We start from the raw sequence: 14,023 nt of genomic DNA on the forward strand, positions 1-14,023 counted from the left end.
TTATTATCCCCGCTGCGACTTCCCTGACTAATTATATAAGCATTTGTGTGTGCATCGTCGACTTCTTTACCGTCGAAACTAATGACTTAAAATTAAACCACAGGCGCTGCCATGTCGGAGCTTATTGGCTTCTAATGACTTTGGCGCCGACCATCGGCGTTGCAACCAAGTGGCCGAACACTATCAAAGCACGGACCGACATACAATTACAACTGAGCTTACATATGGTAAGAATTCATTCCCAACCATTTTTTCTGTGTTTATTTCATCGTGTTTGTTTAGTCAGCGTCGCTTCCAGTTGTTTGTTTTAATATTTTTTTGTTGAAGTTACCACAGCCTCTGTCTCGTCTTCAATGTCTCACAGTTACATTTGTGTACATTATTTTACAAACGTGATGTTGTTAAACTGCTTCACTCCCCCCCCAGCCATTTTTGACTGAAGCAACCACCTTCGCTCCTGGCTGTTTTACTGGATTTTGACTGATTTGGCAAAGCCCACAGAATAATGTGTTCTATTGCTATTAAGACATACCAAAATAAAGATTAGAGTCTCTTCTTTTATCTGCTCCCGTTTTGCAGCAATTAGCATTAGAATATAGCTTAGTTTCATCATTATTCACAATTCTGTTTAGAACTGTGGGTAAATGAGCTTTTTTTTCAACAAGGCCCCGGTTGATCTCTTTTGCTCTGTTGCCACCTGCTGGCTGTTTTTGCAATTACTACCATTGCTTCACCCGTTCTCTGCAGTTGAGAGGCTGCATCAAAGCCTTCTGTATGCTTTAGAATATTAAAAAAACATTTTTTTTCTAAAAAAACGTATAAATACATCTTTGGGACACTTAAAACATTTAAAATAGAAAAAATGTATACGTTTTTGGGAGCAAAAGAGTTATGAGGTGGATTAGATCAATTTATTACCCACTGAAGGGCCAGGCCCGAAAGTCACCCTTCCCCACATTTTTATTTTATCTTTATTTTTTTTTTACAGAAGAGAAGAGATAGGACGGAAAACCAAATGTATAAAAAGGCAATTAAAAAAATGGTGGCAATTTTCATTGATTCATTGATTGCCCGCCAAGCTTTAATTTGATATCTCTCTCGGAGTTTGATTCCCTTTGAGAAAAGGAAAATTGAACAGAGGGCCCATCGACGCAAAGCGGGCAAGGCTACGTCGGTTTCACCGCAAAATACACCATGGAAGCCTCAGTTTCCATAGAGATGGGGCACTCTGGACATACGGAGGATTTATTCGAAAAGCCTCCCTGAAAGTATTATTTCACCCCCTACAGGCCGAAAGCAGAGATGCGGCCTGTCAATGCACACAAGTGCACAGATCTATGTTAGTACAATGTCAAAGAGTTGTTTCTCGTTTCTCTTTCCTGGCTTGTGCACTTGTCATGTTATTAATGAACAACAAGAAGTAGTGGGGGGGGGGGGGGGGGTCGGGGGGGGGGGCGTCTATACAGCATCTATGGCAGTAATGCAGGATGACAGATGCTGGTAGTGAAGCCACAGGGACCCAGTAATGGGTCTTCATCTGTGGACCACTGAGGATTCTTGAATAGAACTGGAGCCAACTGGAGTGGACTGGTAATTGTATGGTTTGCTCTCGAGGTAAACACTGGCCAACGTTTATGGGCGGGCATAGTGTGGTTCATCAACAAATATATCCAAAAGCCAAAGGCAATGCAGCACATCAGCTCTCGCGTAATAACAATAGAAGCCATGAAGAGAAATGGAAAAAAAAAAAGCATACACACAAAAAACGAGCGTGAAAACTAATAAGTATTTCTTTTTTTGTTTTTAGCTTTGACGTGTGAGCGGCTAAAGGCAGTTTTTTCCAAGATTTGACTCGGAGAGCAGTAAGGACTTATGAAGCATGAGGGTTGCAGGGCTCTGACAGGAGACGTGATACGTTCCTTGACGCTGACGATATTTGATTGAACGTTGAAACACTGAAAAGAACACAAGAAAAGCTCTGGATTTAGAACTCCATAAATACAATCAAAGGCTCCTCCAAAGGAGTGCAGTCTGGCGCTTGTTTCTCCTCTTCTCACTTTCCTCATGTTTTCCTCTTTTCATCGGAAAAACCGGCGCCGTGCAGGCGGACCGTCAGGCTTCGCCTTTCTGTCTGTTGGTCAGTTTTTGTGTCTTGAACAGATCGTAACTACATTCTGATATATTACTTGTGAATTGTGTGGCACGCGAATCCTTTATATTGGCGACTACAAATAAGCAATGTCGCCGACTGCAATGAGTCCACGGGCCAACTACAAATCCATTAAGCAATCCGGTTATTCAATTCCTTTGGGATTTTAGAGGTATTGTATTTTTAGCTGTGAATTGGTTGGGTTTGTTGAATGGCAGCTGAATCAAACGTGCGACTGCTGTGTTCATGCCAAATTAAAGTACCGCCGATTGTCACACCCACCCAGGTGGGGTGAAATTTGTTCTCCGCATTGGACCCATCCCCTGAGGGGGCGGTGAGCAGCAGCAGGGGCCGTGCTCGGGAATCATTTGGTGATGTAACCCCCCCCCCCCCCCCCAAAAAAAATTCCAACCCTTTAATGCCGAGTCTCAAGCAGGGCAGCAATTGGTCCCATTTTTTTTATAGTCTTTGGTATGACCCGGCCATGGATTGAACCCACGACCTCCCAGTCTCAGGGTGGACACTTCTCTTTTTAAAGAATGACTTGTCGACTTCGGCTGTCTCAAATACTTCTACTCTTCTTGCTATTTTTTTCTTTCCACAGATTGATCAGAGACAATTTCTTGGCATCTAAATTAAAGGTGGCACTTTTAAAATTAAACTATCATGCAAGTGGGGGACGCGGTGCCGGTTGGGCTAATAGAGATAAAACATGAAATGATAAAAATAGAGCTGATGGGGAGGATGGCGAGCGCATACAGTGTCAGGAGTCATCATGCCAGGAAGTAAAAACGGTTTCTTCCTCGTTTTCCCTGAGGCATTTCCACATGAGAGCTCTTAATTCTCTCGTCTCTCGCGGACACCCGAGCGCAGGAAGGCCAAGGCAGCAAATTGACACGCCTGTCCGTTGCATCCATTGCACAAAGGCCGTCTCCATCCCGGCAAGGGGCAGCAGTCGGGCTGACTTTGAAATGCACGTGGGTGACTGAACTCCAACAAGGGTGCGCAGGAAGGAAGTCGGTGCTCAAGATTGGCTGAGTTGAAAGAAACATCTCTTCAGTAAAATATCAGGACGAGTGAGCAATGATAAAGTACAAATGCTAACAAATACACGCACGCACGCACATACACATACTCACCCACATACAAAAAAAAAATATATATATATATATATATAAAAAAATATATATATATATAAATATATAAATATATATATATATATATATATATATATAAATATATATATATATATATAAATATATATATAAATATATATATATATATATATAAATATATATATATATATATAAATATATATATATATATATTTAAAAAAAATAATAATAAATAAAAATAAAATAAAGAGCAATGATGATGACATTTCCGAATGAACAATACTGAGCTCTTTATAGAAAGAAGAAAAAAAAAAGAAGAAAAAAAAGAAGAAAAAAAATAATAATAAAAAATAAATAAAAAATAAAAAAGATAAAGTACAAATGAAAAGACAATGCAAAACGGGAATGAAGAGGATGGCTGCAACCCATTTGCAAAGGCTTCCACTCACCTGAGCCTTTCATGCCGCCCCCAATTTCCCTTGCGCAGCCCTCCCCTGTCCGTCCTCACTTGCACTCGTCTTGTGGCACACTTTCACCTTTGAAGTCGCTTTGCATGCTGAATCTATTTATTAGCTTTGCCACAGGTCCCTGGCAGCCAGGGAAAATGTGAGGAATGGGGCATGCGGCGCTAGCAGGTTGGGGGAACTGATTTATATTCAAGATCGCACAAGACGATGCACCTCCAGCAAAACTAGAACGAAAGAGGAATCCCCAAAACAACGGGGAGAAGAAGAAATTAGCACAACCCAATCATTTTCGCCACCATGGGACCAGCATTGGGGCACAGGCGGCTTTCAAATAAAATGAGCTTTGATGTTCAACTAGTTTGAGCAGCAAACATCTGAAGACGAGCCCAGTCTCATAACCATGGCACACGGGAGACTTTGAAAAAGTTGGATTCTGTGTGGCAAAAAGTGAGGAAAAAAATGGCGGCGGCCATACAATGAGAATTTACTTGTATTCTATTGTAATTATCTTTCGCTAGTTTCACCGATTAGTGAATTGGTATTTTGGGAGTCCAATCTCACAATTCGATTTGATTCCGATTTTGGGGTCTGCGATTCGATTCAGAATCGATTTTCGATTGTCAATTATTTCTGCTACAATTTATAGATGTGCATAGAATCGTCCTGATCTACTCCAGTCTGATTCGCTAATGCTAATTAGCGCGCTACTCGCAGCATTTTTTTTCGCTCAAAAGAATGGCTGTTCATACAAAAACGCTTCAGGAATGTATACAGAGAAGCATCTTAACATTACTCACCGCCATACACTGCAAAAAAAAATCATTTTATTGGAATTACATCGATCGCCACTTTTTCCTTCTACTCTCTAATGTGGCTTAACAATGCATCAGAACGCGCAGAACCCCACTGCCCCTAAGTGGCCAAATCGTGTACAACATGAACAGCGCTCCCAATAAAGGCACACACAAACAAGGGCAAGACCGTATAAAATCATTTCAATAAAAATCGATTTTGGGACATTTTAAGTCGAATCTGAATCGTACTAAATGAGAACCGCGATACTTATGAGAATCTATTTTTTGGCACACCCCTAGAGTCCATCCAGTACATAGTATTTGGAAAATGTTGCAATCCTTTGGATAATTTAATAACAGGACTATCTAATACTAATAACTATCCATCTTTATTCTAAAAACATTTGATAGTGACAGCTCTTTTAAATTCCACCTTCACTTTTAGTGTCTTTTCTATGTCGCCATCCCAGCGACAATCGTGTTCTCAACATGGCCACTATCAGTCTCACATGAAGCCCTTTCGAAATCTCTGTGGACTGTTTCAAAAGGCAACTAAATAATGGCCATTGTTTTAGCTTTGCTTTGCTCTTTCCCACAAAGGCAATGACACTCCCACTACTGGGGTTTCGACTTTTCCCGAGGGTGACAACACTTCCCGGCCAGAGACACATCATTAAATCTTTGTAAAAGCACAAGGACCCTAACCCAGTGGAGCGAGGCCACTACATGTCGCAAATGGGTAACAAAACACAAATAAACACAAGTGCACACACGCCCTCTGTTATGAATTCAAACGCTTTAACCAATTAAACTCTTAAAGGTAGATTATTTTCTCAACAACAACAAAAAAAGACACGCTGTCAGGCATCAGTGGCACAAAAGCTTTGCTGGAATGAAACAAATCTGATTGCTTCAAGCCCACGCAGTAACCAGTGAAGTGGCAGGCAAACAAGAAAAAGCTAAGGAATAAAAATGCAAATTGTTGATTTACAAAAAGGTCTGCTTTCAGTCTTTGTGGAGGGTAAATAAATGCCAAGAAGAAAAGGGACAACGTGACCCAGATTCAAAACTTGACACTCTTTAACATCCCCCAAACCTTTCAAACTCTCTTTCCTGATGCATGGTCACATTGCGCTTGAATATCAACACAAAGCATGGGAAATAGCATTGTGCTAAGCTAACTAACCCCCTAAACCAGGGGTGCTCAAGTTCGGTCCTCGAGAGCCCCTATCCAGCCTGTTTTCCATGTTTCCCTCCTGCAGCACAGCTGAATCTAATGATTAGCTAATCAGCAAGCTTAGCAGAAGCCTGATAACGATCCTGATCATGAATCAGGTGTGTTAGTGGAGAGAAACACGGAAAACAGGCTGGATAGGGGCTCTCGAGGACCGAACTTGAGCACCCCTACCCTAAACCAATCGCACAAACCCATTCTTACGGGAACTCAATTGTCCTTATACAGTATTAAAATTTCTCTAAAGCACAGGTTTCAAAACTCTGGTCTTTGAGGAAGGATCAAGCGCTGCGGAAACCTGTTAGCGATCCTGATCATTTGACTCTGGTGCGTTGGAGAAGGGAAACCTCTAAAACATGCCGGACTGCGGATCCCTCGAGGACCAGAGTTCGAGACCCATGATCTAAAAAAGATTTCTAGAGTGAGCATGTCAGCACTTCAGAGCTAACCGCACTCGGCACCAGATAATTAAAGACATCATTTGTGTTATTTAATATCGATGTCTGATAATGAAGACATCACAGTTTTGTTTTTTTTCCACTTTAGCCACGAGCATGCACACCTGAGCATCTACAGTCGACGCTAAATGAAATATTACTGTTTAATGAGGACCCTGGTGCATACGCAGGGAGTGCAGGAATAGGACATTCGGGTAGAAAGGGGGGGGCGAGCAAGATCACTCGAGACTTCATTAACTACTAAATTGATCCCATTTGTGGTTTAAAGCACACACAAAAAAGCCTCTTAACACAATCGGACACAACAATTCATGACTCTCACCCCGTTGCAAAATAAATGGCGTTTTACAGTATGGAGTCGGGTCGGGATACAACCCAAGAAATGAAATTCTTTTTTTTTTATGTCACCATCAATTCACTGTCACGTCCCCTCTGAGCTAATTCGATTCGTGTTGCGTGATTAAGCTTATAAACAAAAGCGTACGAGTGACAGAACCCCCCCCCCCCCCCCCCAAATCGCATTGCAGCGATCGGTTTCTGATCGAGTGTTGCATGTAACAATTATTTAGTCCAGCGGCGAGACGACTCCGCAGGTTCCAGTGACTTCGGGAAAGATCCGAGAGAAGCTGCCGCAGTCATGGCCGTCCGTCCGTGGCTCTGATTAATTCATTTTTTGGGGGGAAGCGAGCGTAAAAGATCTGTCGCTATGGAAGGTCTTTGGAGGACTTGGAGTCGCTTGGCAGGAAAAGGTAGCAGAACTCCATCCACTCCTGATTTATTATGGTTGATTTTTCATGTATCGAGAAGAGGGGTTCAAGAGATTCAAATGATGTAGCGTTCCCACAAAATTAGACTGAGGGGGAAACCCCATCCTTTGAGTCTAATCTATAAATGAGTGGACCGCTTCGCAAAGAAAACCCAAAAGGACTGAGAAGGAAATTCGGAATTTCTTAGTCGATCAAATGAAATGACAACACATCTGTCTACAGACTTGAAGGAATTCTAAGAAGCAGTTACTGGATCTGTTTTAAGTACTATCGAGCATTGGCATGTCTGGGATCGAGTCTTTGCTGAGTGAGCGTGTTCTTCCTGTGCTAACTGGCTAAAACATGCATGTTGGGTAAATTGGGGACAAAATTGTCAATTGGTGTGAATGCGACTGGGAAAGTTTGTTTTTCTAAATCTGCCCTGCAAAATGGCCGGCAGCTCCGACAGGCCAAAGTCAGATGGGACAAACTCTGGTTGACTGTTTACTCAACTTTGTCTTCTTGTTTATCTCGCTGAAACTCTTGGCCGCTCTTGTCTGGGGTTGTTAAACGGGCATATCACATCCAATCTTGCTTCGGGCGTTCATCGTGTTGCCTCTTTGTGAACGCCATTCTCCAAGGCAGCGTAATGGGAACGCTTTTGGGCTGAGAGGCCAGTTGTCATCGCGGCGCTACAGGCCGATGCCTTCCCATTTGCCTGTCGCGCGGGCTTCGGATCATCACCATTAAAAGGGAGCTGTCGTTTCACGCAGGCTGCTCGTTCATTCCAGAATCCCGTTGAGGGAAAGGAAGGCAAAACCAGTCAAATGGCTTTGGAGGGAGGGAGTCTCTCTCTCTGGAGCTCTCTCTCTCTCTGTCTCGCCCTCTGTCCGTCTCTCTCTCTCTCTCTCTCTCTGTCCGTCTCTCCGTCTGTCCGTCTCTCCCTCTCTCTGTCCGTCCGTCCGTCCGTCCCCTCTCTCTCTCTCTCTCTCTCTCTGTCTCTCTCTCTCCAGCAGAAAAACAAAAACCACATAAACTGATGGAACCAAGAACATTGATGGAATTCATCTCTCTCTCTCTCTCTCTCTCTCTCTCTCTCTCTGTCTCTCTCTGTGTGTGTGTGTGTGTGTGTGTGTGTGTGTGTGTGTCTCTTTCTCTCTCTCTCTCTCTCTCTGTCCGTCTCTCCGTCTGTCCGTCTCTCCCTCTCTCTGTCCGTCCGTCCGTCCCCCCTCTCTCTCTCTCTCTGTCTCTCTCTCTCTCCAGCAGAAAAACAAAAACCACATAAACTGATGGAACCAAGAACATTGATGGAATTCATCTCTCTCTCTCTCTCTCTCTCTCTCTCTCTCTCTCTCTCTCGCTCTCTCTCAAAACCACATCAACTGATGGAACCAAGAACATTGATGGAATTCATCTAACGTTCCAAATTGTTGGCGGGACGGGATAAGTCCCATGCAGCACCTCCCAGATGACCAAATTAGCCTTTTTGCCAGCTATTTCTTCATCAGCCCTGCTGACAGACTGTCCCAGCTGCATCACTGTCAACCACACTAGCAGTGTCCCCGCAGGGTGCTAATTGCCTGTGTCGTATAGAAATAACTCTGTGGAACCATTACACAAACACACATGACCGAGTATGCAGTATTTGAGCGTATCACCCCCATCTGCCAAAGGTCTCAGAAAATCCCTCAAGACAGAGCCAACAAACATAACTCCAACTAAAAGACGTCTGCCAACACTAGCTGCCATCTTGGGGATTGGTACAACACAACAATCCAAAAAAATGGAACCCACAAAACTGGAAGGCAAATTGTCAATGTCGTGACTATCCAATCGTCCCATCCTCTATACAGTATGACTTGTCCTCAAAATTAGGGTTGCAGGTAACTTTGGGTGAGGAGCCAAGTTAGCCAACATCAGAATGAGAAAGGTTGTAAGAAAACCCTTGTCATCAATTCAGAGAAGGCATTTGAAAAGGTGCGAAGACAGTCCAAAATGGAATGGTTCGTCAAGGCCAAGATTACAACCCTAATCCAATGTCTGTCAGACACTCACACTGATCCCTTAATCCAGACAGCTAAAGCGTCTCCAGTCAGATGGAGTGCCAACAAACCAGCTTCGCCCCCACCTGAACCCCCATTACGCACACACACACCAGGATACGGAGACCAGCTGCTGGCCTCAGCTGTGTTGCAAATCTTTGTGTGTGCATCTGTGTGTGCGCATTGAAGTAAATAAATATGCATAAACATGTTAACATCCACAGATGGCCAAAGTGTGAATAACTAAAAATCATGTCACAATAGACATTATCATAGACAGACTCGTGGAACTAATCTTAACTCATTCACTGCCATTGACGGCTATAGACGTCAAAAATTCATTTGAACTATTTCTATTAGTTTTTTTCCCCACTTTAAAATAAAACATTTTAATCGCCTGATGCCCCTAATTTTTAATAATCTTTTCTTTAAAAAAAAAAAGAAAAAAAAAGGTTAAAACATTTTTTTTAATAATATATATATATATATATATATTATTTTTTAAGATTTAAAATTAGGGACAGCAGGCGATTACAATTTGTAATTGTAAATATTCGCGTGACTTCACTAGTTAACTCACGATTAATAACACGTTTTATATCTGTTCTAAATGTACCAAAAAAAATCTAGGCTTTCGTACTCTTGTTAACAAAAATGGGAAAAAATGACAAACTAATAGAAAAAGTCCAAATACATTTTTGACGTCTATTGCTCTCAATGGCAGTAAATGAGTTAATAAGGAAATCTAATTGGATGCTGATTCTCAAGAATTTATAAATGCAATAAGAGGTCATAAATAGATTCCGTGTGTCATGCCATCTTGACGTGCTAAAACTGTACATGGCACACAAAAATCAAGGTTTTATCACAAGAAAATCGAGCAAAATCCAATAGCAGCATTTCTGGAGGGGAATCTTGGGACTCATAATGAATGTTTGCAATAAAAGGGAAGTTAGCCCAGAGAGCCAAGCGCGGCGCTGAGGCTGTAAACTCTCTGCCGGTGATGTGCACAATCAGCTGCATGAGAAAACCACCGTAGTCCCGTCTCCATACCCAAGATATGAAAAAAAAAAATGACCGTGTGATTTTAAATGTTCAGTGCATGTCGAACCTTGCAACTGAAATTCATTCAATGCAATTTGAAATGTGACATCACTGCACTCAAAATCCAGAGAGAACATCCGACATCCTACTCCTAAAACAACTGATGGGAATCAAAGCTCATCATCTCCAAATAAAATAAAAACATAATTTTCTTACTATTTATTATAAACACAATGTGCAGTGTTCAGTGGCAAACTAAATTAAATTCAACCCCAACACTGGGTGTTAATTCCCAGATGCCCCCCCTGCCTCTCTTCCCTGCCACCTTGTCTTCAAAACAGCACTCATCCGCTGTGACGAATCCCCTCAATTTGGCCCTACGGCAGATTCACAGCGACACACGGTGCCAACGATCTGATTTGCTCGCCATTCATACATGCACGTGCGCAAGCATCCATTCTGGGTGTGCTTAAAAGTTCACTTTCGCACGCGCTGGGTTTACCTGCAGTCACTTGAGGATTCTGTGTACAAAGATGACGGCGATGTTTCAGTGCTTAGTCAGCAAAATCTCAGTTTAGGGTTCGGAGAAACATTGGAGGGAATGTCACACGCAAAATCCATCAAATATGGAATTGTCTCTTGACTTTCAGGGTGCAGCACCAAATACATTTTAGGTCACTAAATATAACGAATACATCGACTCTAATGAGTTGGAAATAGTTTGAAAGTCATTACATTATGTTCCTAACCAGAATCATAAAAAAAAATAAAAAAAAATTTTAGGGGTGTCAAAATGTGTGCGTTAATTTGGAGTTAATTTAAAGTTCCTTTAACGCCACTAATATTTTTTAGCTGTCACCGCCTTAAAAATGGAAAAATGTCCTCAACACAAATCAATAAACAGTACAGTACATCTTTTTAATTTTAACTCAATTTTATGAATTATTATGAAATGACTGTATGAAAGACTAAAAGATGCAGCCATATTTCTATTAGTTAAAAAAAAAGTCCACTTTTATGTGAACAAGAGTATGACAACTCAGAAAAAATGTTATTGTACATTTAGAACAGATATAAAATTTGGGATTAATTGTGAGTTAACTATTAAAAGTCATGCAATTAATTACGATTAAAAATGTTATTGCCTGACACCCTCACACTTGCTTATATTAGGTGTTTTCCCATCACATGGCCTAAAGTATGAACTTTATATACTTTCAATTTATGTGTATTACTGTATGCTTTGTATTTTTGTGTTTTATTTGTCATTTTTTATTGAGCTTGTTTATTTACAAATCTGTAACCTTCGTTCCAAGACAACCTTGGGAAAAAATACAAGTATTGTGTTCCTGAAATAGACAAACTAAAAGCACAATGCCGTGGGGAAGGGCGTTTTTTTATATTTTATATGGAAGCCCATGACTTTCAAATGTGGATGGCTTTTTTTTTTTTTTTTTTTGTAGTCTAAGATATTGTGCATTAACATATCAAACAAAGTGAAAATGAACACCCTTCCCCAATTCCCATATCATTCTCGGTTCATCTGGTCCATCTTAACCCACGGTGAACCCCCTACCAGGGAGACTTTATTTAGCACATACTGTGCCTTCGTCTCTTATTTATCACTTCCACCAAATTTGTCATCCACCTCCTGGCTGGACTGGTCCCACCGCATAAGGGGACGCTAACCTGTCACATTTAATGAGGGTTCTATCGCTTTAAAATGGGCAAGTACGGGTAGGAGAGGGGGGGGGAGGGGTAGAAACTCAGCACCGACAGCCATTTCCTCATGATCGATGACGAATGGAAGATGAAGAAAACCAGAGGGCTCCTGATTTCTTCTGGGAATTGCCGCACTCCAGAAATTGCTTGGAACTCAGACCGGTTCCTCCAACCGGGGCTTGTTTGCTTGGCTGCGTTCAAACATGCAGTACATCAAAATGCACGTACGCTTACGCGATTACAAATGCATGCAAAGCAGGTACGCTGCGAAAGAAAAACAAAAACCATATGAACGTGCTTTTTCTCCACTGCAGCAAATTTTAACCAAATGAGTTTGCAGTATTAAGATGTTGCCAGCAGCTGGAGTTCCATTCAAATGATTGCAAAGGTGCAGTGCCAACCCTGAGGTATACCACCTGCCCTGACACACCCCCACCCCCCCACCTGACACCTCGCTCCCACACACTCGCACAACCAGAGTGCTCCAGGGCACGAGGACGGGGGGGAAAAAAGACACAATTCAGGAAACACACTGACATGATGATCGGTCGCACACAATGGAACCCTGAGGAGGGTTTTAACAGCATATCATAACAAACGCAGTCACGCTGGTATAGACACGCCGACAACAGTCCGTGCATTTATGTCGCATTGAGTGCATCGTGTGCAGCTGGAGATGAAACGTATCGAGAAGGCGGTGATGACAACATGCAATTAACGTGACAAGAGAAAAGACTTGTCAGGCGGAGTGTGAAGACAAGACGTTCAAACAGAAGGGAAAAAAAAAAAAAAGAAAACCGTCAGCGAGTTAAATAAATATAACATGGCTGACAAAATAAATGCGCTATGCGTTGTTGCGCTTGATTTGTATATTGTGTAATCAAACCACAGGCTTCCATTGGTTGTAGTGTGTTTTTTTTTTTGGGGGGGGGGGGGTGTAGAAAACGTTTCTGCTGTGAAATAAGTATGAAAACCTAGAAAAAAATGTTATTGTACTTTTAGAACAGATATAAAATTTGTGAGTAATCGTAAGGTAACTATTGAAGTCATGCGATTAATTACAATTAAAAAATGTAACCGTCTGACACCCCTAATTTTTTATAATAATATTTTCTTTTCTTTTTTAATTAGAGGCATCAGACAAAAAAATTTTATTGTAATGAATCACATAACTTCACTAGTTAATCACAAATTTTATATCTGTTCTAAATGTACAAGACATTTTTTTTCTAGGTTTTCATACATAACAAAAGTGGGAAAAAAAAGGTGAAACTCATTTTTTTTCCGTCAATGGCAGTGAATGAGTTAATCAGAAAAGCGTGTTTAGACTAATGAGGCTGCAAAGAACATTTTGGGTTGACTTCCTCTTTAGACAAAAAAAAAAAATACTTTTCGTAACAATTTCGGAGGAAATCATAGAAAGCAATGTATTACATTTTTGGTTAACATCTATCTGAGGGGGTGTTGGAGAAAATAGTCCAGACGGCCAAAAGTATACATTAGAGTGTGCAACATGAGAAAAAATGGCTGTTATCAAAGACTCCCTTGGCCATTGTAATCGTTCTCGATGTGCTGAGAGGAATTAGGAACTCAATAAGCAAGATTACGTTCCGCAGACTTCCGCCCTGAAAGTAAGACAATGCCTTGCGAGCGGAGCCGTGGCGTCACCCGGCCAGCGCGCGGCAGACACTCGCAGGGATCCATTGATAAATATATAATGTGGCAGCCAGCGTAGCCCGTCAAGCAGGAAGGCAGAACACGAGCGAGAGATGAGCTTTTTACGACGCTTGTTTCATTATTCATGAAGGAGGTGAGGTTCGGAGGACGCTCGGCTCGTTGTTGGCTGGACTGCCAAAGTTGGCGCATTCGTTCTCATTATCACACGTGCGCGCGCCTTCATTGACTGCTCAAAGAGTTTCTGTCGGGATGGAACTGAGATCCAGATCCATGTGGTGAGTGCCTGTTTAAAGGACAGTTGACACTTTGCCAAAAAAAAAAAAAAAGGCCTACTGTAAATGTTTGACTGAGTCCATAAAAAAGAGCTGATGCAGCGCTCAAAATCTGGGGTTGAATATCTCATGTCATCGCATTTAAGGGTCTAACACGGGCATTCCGCATTTAAATATTTTATTAGCCTCCCGCCGATCACGACCAAAAGCAGGAGCAGCGCCGGATAGAATTCATTTTTAAAGAGGGTAACACATTTTACAGGAGAGAAATACAACAGACGATCAACTTGGAGCTGATCTGAG

This window comes from Leptonotus elevatus, chromosome 3 (genome assembly GCF_054856555.1).
Source record: "Leptonotus elevatus isolate MCC_2025b chromosome 3, RoL_Lele_1.0, whole genome shotgun sequence".
Lineage (NCBI taxonomy): Eukaryota > Metazoa > Chordata > Actinopteri > Syngnathiformes > Syngnathidae > Leptonotus > Leptonotus elevatus.